General features: G+C 33.4%; 1 long non-coding RNA gene across 1 annotated transcript; it reads right to left on the reverse strand.

Moving 5' to 3' along the window:
• Positions 1-280: 280 nt before the first annotated feature.
• Positions 281-2,970, reverse strand: LOC130459972 (uncharacterized). The gene is made up of 4 exons (XR_008919745.1): positions 2,569-2,970; positions 2,190-2,453; positions 1,467-1,531; positions 281-505 (listed from the first exon to the last, which is right to left on the reverse strand). It is a non-coding gene; the product is annotated as an uncharacterized lncRNA (long non-coding RNA).
• Positions 2,971-8,295: the final 5,325 nt, after the last annotated feature.

The following is an 8,295-nucleotide window of genomic DNA, read 5'->3' on the forward strand; positions in this document are numbered from 1 at the left end:
AACAAGATAAAAGGGAATCGGCCCCCCCAAAAAAAAAGTACCAATTTTTTAACACTATAATACGTAGAAGCTCGATTTTTAAGAAATTTATTTTAAATAACTAGATAGTTAGGCGCCTAAAAATTTATTAAAGTAAAACCTTAGCTCTGATACCACTTTGTAAGACCCCGACAATTCTCTCTTTTCTAAAATAACATTTTAATATAAAACGTAGAGAATTATCAAGGCATTATCGCCCGTGTGAAAACGTAACGGCTTATTCAGAATTTTGCAGCGGAAAACATAAAACTAACTTTAGGTTTATAAATAATCGATTACAGGTTTAATCCCAAAAATCATCCAACGAAAATAAGGAAATATAAATAGTACGACAAGTTTAAAGTCCCAATTAACAAACCCAAGTTAACTTAGCAAATCAAAACTAAATACAAGCTCTCTATTCCCGATCCCAATGATGCAACATCTTCAAACCTGCAAATGGACAATGCTTATTGATCCTTAGAGACTGCTCACCAAAGATTGGGTCATCACAGGATCAATAAGGCATAGCCATGATCAACATGCACAAGCAAAAGCACGTAATCAGCATAGCTGAGTACTACATACTAAATCAATAATAATCCTAACATGATTCTATTAAACGAACAATCCTAACATGGTACTAAATAAAACATAAGCAAGGATAATCAAGATATATTGACTTGAAGACTATATTTGACTGAACTAGACCTTTGTATCATTAACATTATTTTAATTGAAATAGTCAATGGACTGAGTTGTCTACTAGAAACTTCTTCTTCTTCACTAAGGAAGACGAGGTACGGGCGCGACTCCGTAAACCCCAATGACCGGCGATATCGAGGGACTTTTAAATAAAAATAGAACCGGTGATCAATCCGGCCCCAGAAAAAGCCATAGGCTACCCATGACCCCAACTCCTGATTGTCCGTCACTTTAGACGTGCACAGTCTAAAGCTATTGCTAATCATTTTCACTTTACATGACTTAACTTTTAATACTTGGTTATGACTCATCAAACATAAATATTATATTCAACAAGTAAACACAACTTCTTTTATCTTTGAATTAAACCAGTGATCACAACATTCAACCAAGAGCCAATTCCAACTATTTTAATCCTTCCTTTATCCATATTTAAAAACCTTTATTAGGTATAAGGTTCAACTACCAAACAAGGTGCTCGGCCCTTATAAAGTAGTGAAAATCTAAAGAGGAACAACGATCAATAAAGATCTAAACCAATATTAAATAATATAAAGTTCCACAAACCAACATGCTTGCATCAATATTCCATGCCAACATGATTCAATTCTTATAAATAAAGTTCTATGCTCAACGCATTAATTCAACGACATTGAATATGAAATTCCAACATAAACAAGTTCATAAATATATTCATCATATTCTCAATACAACACACATCCAAGCACACGGTATGTACGTACCTTGTGTAAACAAACTGATAAGTTACTTTAACGAATTCAAAAGTCGCCTACAAAGAATTCTCCGCCTAAAAACAACCAATAAAATTCTCCAATCAATATCCAACAATTTACAGCAATATTAAAGTACTCTAAATACATCCTAAACATATTTTGAACCATCCCCAATATCGAAACTTAACTAATTAACCTCCAAGCATAATAACTATTAAACTAATGATCCCAAAACGTTCTAAACTCCAATAAAACATCCCTTTTAAAATTTCCAGCAATATAAAATAATTTCGAACGTCCACAAAATATAATCAACGTTCTTAAAATCATGAAAATAATAACTTTAATAATATATAATCATTCTATTTTGATTTTAGAATATTAAAACCTTACAATTCATGCTTTAAATACTAAAAACTCTTATTTCAATTCGATTATGTAATATGAAAATTAAATTATCAATTAAGCATAATGTATAATCTGAAAATCTAATTTAATCATAAAAACTGATAATTTATATTCACGAAACATGAATTAAATTAATAAAACTTAATTAAAACCCTAACTTAAACGTAATTAACAAATCTGAAAATAATTAAATTAATTTCAACAACATATAATCTGAAATTATTTTTGATTAAACCATAACGATTATAATTTTAATTCAAGAAGCATAAATTAAATTAATAAACATAATTAAAATAATTAGTTACTTAGGGTTTAAGAAATAACCGAAAAGAGAGAATACAGGGAGGCTGGCCGGCGGTCAGGGACGGCGGCAGCAAGGCAGATAGTCGGCTGACGCAAGGTGGCCGGCGGTGGCAGCAACGGTGGATGCTCGTGTTTGTAGTGGTGGTGCGCGAATGGGAATCCAAGAAAAGAGGAGAGGAAGAGCGATGGCCGGTAGGGCGGCAGTGGTGGTTGACGTACGTGCAGCAAGGCGGCGCGACAAGGAGTGGCGCACCAGCAGCGACCCGGTGGTGGTGGTTGTGTGCTCTAGGTGGTGGTGGTCGAGCAACATATGCAATCAAAACAGAGCCATTGATTAATGAAGAAAAAGAAAGAGAGGGAAAGGAAGAAGAATAAGAGGGAAGAGGAGGAGAGAAAGTACCGACGGAACAGGCGGACGACGGAGGGGAAACGCCGGCGGTGGTGGCGGCGGCGAGGACGACAGCAAGGCTTGAGGGTTGAGGGTTCACGTGAAGCAAGGGAAGAAGATGAGGGGAGGGTTTTTGGTTTTTGTTTTCACGTGAAGTTGAGGAGGAAGGGAGTATGGGGTTTATTGGTTTATACTATTGGGCTTTACCTATTTGGGCTAGACTTAGGATATTATTTTAGGATTTGAATCTAAAACCGAATAGGATCGTTTTCTAAATTCAATCGATTTTCGTAATTCGAATTCTTTTCAACTTAAAATTCAAACATTATTTTTGATTGCACAAACCATTAAAATATTTAGAATATATTTAAATAAAATTAAATATACATTTAATATATAAATATAATAAGGTTCAAAAATCGTTAAATATTTAGAACGTACTTAAAATAAAATAAATGTACGTTAATTATATTTTTATTACTAAAATTCATAAATTCTATTTAAATATAAATAATATACGTTAAAATATATTAATAAAATTTATAAATTTACGGGGGATGACAAAAATGAAGAACAACCGAAATTATCACAAATCACAATTACAAAACCCTAAATCAAAACCAAAAACAGTAAGAAACAAAACGAACATCAAATAATGATAGAATTGAACAAAAAGTAGATGAAAATAGAAAGAACTTACCGAATGTTGAAGTAATCGGAAAATATCACAATCACACCTTCAAAACCCTAAATCGAACGAAAAAAAAGAGGATAAATTAGTAAGAACTACACACGAACAAAGAAAAACAAGTGAAAATGCAAAAAACTTACAGAAATTGAAGAAATCGAAGAGAAGATCAAAGAGTAGAAGCTTTCTCTCTCCTAAAATGGAAGAACTCGGCGGTTTCTCTCTCTAGAAGATGAACAGTGATTTGAAAATGGGCAAAAACGTGGGAAAAAATCCTTTTATACTAAACCCGGAAAAATAACCGTTTTCAACCCGATTCAGATTTGACCCGCGTCCTGACCCGCGTCACGACCTGCGCTCTGCCACGCCGACACGTCTGACGCGGTCAGACGGTCTTATTGAAATATTTGTATAGGTTAAATGAGGTTCTCTTAACTTTTTGGGTATACATAAGGATTTGGATCCTTGCAAGTTGCAATAGTGAGAACCTTTTAACCTAACATTACACTTTGTTAAGACTTTATTTAAAATTTAAATAAAGTTTGTTTTTATGTTTTTTGTTTAAATATGTAGGAATAAAATTGTAATGCTCGTAAATTACTCGTAAAGTAATATTTTAATTATCGCACTTTTTTTTTTTTTAATATTAGGGGCCTCATTTTAAGATTTGGATAAGCTTAGAACAGGGCCTCCGAAATGTTTAAGACGGCCCTGGTTTGACTATACCATTTTCTAAAAGTTACTCCCTCTGTATTTATTTAAGAGATACACTTGCCTTTTCCGGCCGTATTTACTTAAGAGATACACTTGCCATTTTTAGTAACTTATCAACCCCACCATCTAATTAAATAATTTATCTACACCCCATCCCCACCCCCAATCCCCTAAAATGACATGTCCCCACTTGGTTTACTTATTAAAACTAGTCTTATATGCACACGATGCGTGCAGGATTATAAAAACTTAAAATTGTATTGCAACCCCTAAATGTAAAATTAGATTAAAAAAATGTTTACAAAGTTCATCAAGCGAGATATCTCTGTCGAGTTCCATAAAAAAAAGCAATGGTGAATAGTCACCCGAATGCATCCACATGAGACGAAGGATCTGCTCCAATGAACATTATTTTGTCATGCTGAGAGAAATGACATCTGCGGAGCATAAGAGAGACCAATTAAATACGCTAGTATAGTTTTCCCTCTGTCCAAAAATAACAACCAGATGTTTTGAGAAACGAAAATGTAACTTTATCAGGAATTCAACGCAAATAATGCAAGTACAATTTCCAAATTTTCACTTAAAAATCATACCTCGCAGCTCAAATAGCGTAATTAATGTTATCTTAGGCTATGTTTGGTTAGAAGTTCTTACAGAATCTTAACCAAGATATATTAGTCTAACAAGTATAAACATTTGTTATGATGAGTTCATGTTCAGTATAAAGCATTGCCTTAAGAAGTAAGCAAAAATAACCTTAACTGGCAGTTCATTTATTGAAAAGAAATCAGACGGAATGAATAAATGATCTTGAAAGTAGAATAAGTTTCAAGATCCACTGACTGACATCATTATAATAATCACGCAAGGTGCAGCGATCAATCCATGTATGCTGCTTAGAATTAGGTTTGATCTGAATCCCATCTACATCATATCATGCCCCCTCCCACCTTTAACTCTAGATTGCATATTATCACACGCTGACATTCCCTTAGCCTTAGCCCTTTCCCAGTGAACTTAATTCTCTGCCCACGACCACCAATCATCTTATAACACATTCAAGTATGACCTCAATTCAATTGTACCTGAAATTTCGAAGACAGTCCAGAGTGGTTCCTTTATCCGACACGCTTCTCTTAGCGATCCAGGTCCATCATCTAATTAAAGCAACACCCAGAAACTACAGTTAGTATCATATCAACAATTTGTCATAGAAATTTTCAACCTTAACGTAACAAAAATAATCCACATAAACCACCTTAAACACTCAAAATCCCTTATCAAACCTAACAAAAAAGAGTAATTACCCAGAAATCTAAACACTTCACATGGATAGTCAATAGCTCAATTGTTAATAAAATCAAACAAACCCGCAATGAATGGATAGTCAATAGCTCATTTTAGTGTTAATATAATCTAACAAATTCAAAGCAAATCAAGAATTTACTAATATCCATCCAAAATTATACACCAATGGAAATACAAATATGGAAAATTGTGTTCAAGAATATTTAAAATAATCTTATTTTCAAAATGATACCCAAAACTTTCTCCAATCAAGATAGACTGTAAAATACTCAACTTGCTGCACCTTTCTCCTGTGTACCTGGCTTTGATTCTTCTCTTTTCCCCCATTTATATATAAAAAAAACAAATTGAACCTTCAAAAAAATCAAAAGCTTCAGAAAAGAAATAGAAGAAAAGAAAATACCCCAGTTTGGAAGCTTTTTGCCGCTTTGGCGAAAACTGTGAAGAACCAGGATCATCTGTACAACAAAAACAAAGTTAATAAAAATCATAGTAATTCGAGAATGAGAGAAAAAGATTATGGAATGATGAGAAACCTTCAGGTCGACAAAAAAACAGGGTTGAATTAATTTGAATCACCCTTTTTCTGAATTAATCAATCAGAAAATTGAAATCAAATTAAAAATTAAATTAAGAATGGAAGGGTAATAGAGGTAGGTGAAGTTTACAAATGAAATCAGGAAACCCTAAGTGCACCAGTAATCGAAGCGACGGGGCAATAACCCGACTCGGAAACCCTAGCTGAGTTGCCGTTAATTATGCCGCCGAACACAAAACCACCCCCAAAATCTCTTCATCTTTTCTAAATCCCTAATTTAGATTTCCCCTAAAAAATTAAAACCCTACTTTCGAAATATATTTAATCTCCAATTTCAGAATTTATTTCACCAAAACAATTCCAGCGATTAAAAATTCTGCAAGAAGTTGAAAATTCTGCAAGAATTTGAATTGAATTGAAGTAAAACCCTAAAACCAGATTACGAATCAATCACTGAAATGGAAAGAGTGGAAAGGGAAGCTTGAAATTAAACCTGAAAGGATGAAATGGAAGGTGAGCCGCCATCGCCGCCGCCTCCAAGGAGCCATCACCCACCATCGATTTCTATCTCCTCCATTATCGACCTTCAATCCGTTCTTATCTATAATCGAATCCCCTTTCCTAAACCCCTAATTCGATTATTTTTTACGGAAGTTTCAATTTGAATCTCTCTCCTTCAATGAAAAAATTTCCTTAGAAACCCTAAAACCCATTTCCGTCGCGGCTGTTGAGGGAGACGCCGCCGTCGAGGCGATCGAGGATAGAGTTGATTGAATACCATCTTTGCGGGAGAAGTCTAACCCTAGAAATGCAACGTTGTTTGGTGAGGGAAAGGTGAGGAGAGAGAAAAGTGGGAGGAGGAGAAAGGTTCAGCAAACACATTCACCGAAATAGGATGAGAATTATCTGAGGGTATTTTCGTCATTTAGTTTGGGGACACGAAAAGTTAATTTACCGAAAAACCCTCAGGAGTTGGCTTATATAATAGAGATATCTACCCAACCCCTCTTGTTTTATTACTTTATTTCATTCAATTTTTTTTCTTAATACCCGTGCCCGACCAAGTGTATCTCTTAAATAAATACGGAGGGAGTATTTTTTAATAAAAAATATCAATTAAATAAAATGTATATTAGTATTTTATATGAGGAAACTGTTTCTCATTAAGAAAAAAAAAATAAAAAAGAAAAAACCGTTGAGAAAACTACTAGTTTATTGCTATACTCGAGCAATATTTTGCAATCTAGCTCCATTATTATGCCTCCAAATTGAATCCATGATATTGTTATATTATTTCAATATATATGTTGCAGTGAAGACATTTTCATTATCAACATATAATATCTCCATTGACGTCAATCCAAATTAAACAACATAAAACTTAATAGATTAGAAAAAAATTACGAGATGTGTATCACCATTGATATACGGTTGAAGTTATGAACAACTACTTTTCTTTTCTCTTCCAGATTCTATACTATTTGTGAAATTGATTTTTGACTTCTTCCATTGATTAATAGGCAATGTTTTAATCTGCTACGTGTAATTTAAAAATCCGAACTTTAAATCATACTCTCTCCGTCCCTTAATACTCGCATCGCTTTCCTTTTCAGGTTGTCCCTTAATATTTGCACCGCTTCTATAAATAGATTTTTTTTACCAATATTATATTATTTCTCACACTTACCTACTAACCCACTTCTTACAAAAAATCATTTAAAAATTTCACATCCCCACTACCCTTTACACATTTTCCACTAACTATATTAAAAGAAATACCCCACTATCAACTACTACCTCCGTTTCAGAAAGTTCTTTACGCTTTGGAAAATGTGTCTAAAGTATAAAAACTATGACCGTAAATTCTACCAATTATATACATCAAAACGTTACATGTAAGATGTTGTTAGATTGGTCTCGGGATATATTTTCAGAATATCAATTTTTTATAATTTTTTCACATACGAAATTGGATATATTTGTAGTTAAATATTGCATTGGAGTTCGTGCAAATAGTAACTGTAAAGATCTTTTTGAAACGGAGGTAATATCACCTATTAAATTAATAAGTCAATTCAAGTGTTTTAAACTTCGCACCGATCAAACCGGTACGAGTATTAAGGGACTGAGGGAGTACCAGTATGAACAAATCAATTGGAAGCCGATAAAATGGATGCATAGAAGAAACAAAAGTTTCGCATATGAAATTTGTTTTTATAACGATTTGCTGTAAAGATATTTTAATTGTCAAGTCAACCTAATGGATGGTCTCGATTTAATATTAGAAATATAACGATTTTGATCAAAAATTACAATGGCTACAAAATTATTGTAGCCATTGTAAAACTATCCTATAAATACAACCATTTTAAAAAGGCAAATTGGTCAAAAAGGACTTTTTATAACCCAAATTTTACAAGAATTGACCTTTTATAAATTATTTGTGAAGACAAACCTTAAAGTTATTTTTTTTTGCGAAGACACACCT

This window comes from Spinacia oleracea, chromosome 4 (assembly GCF_020520425.1).
Source record: "Spinacia oleracea cultivar Varoflay chromosome 4, BTI_SOV_V1, whole genome shotgun sequence".
NCBI classification, from domain to species: domain Eukaryota; kingdom Viridiplantae; phylum Streptophyta; class Magnoliopsida; order Caryophyllales; family Amaranthaceae; genus Spinacia; species Spinacia oleracea.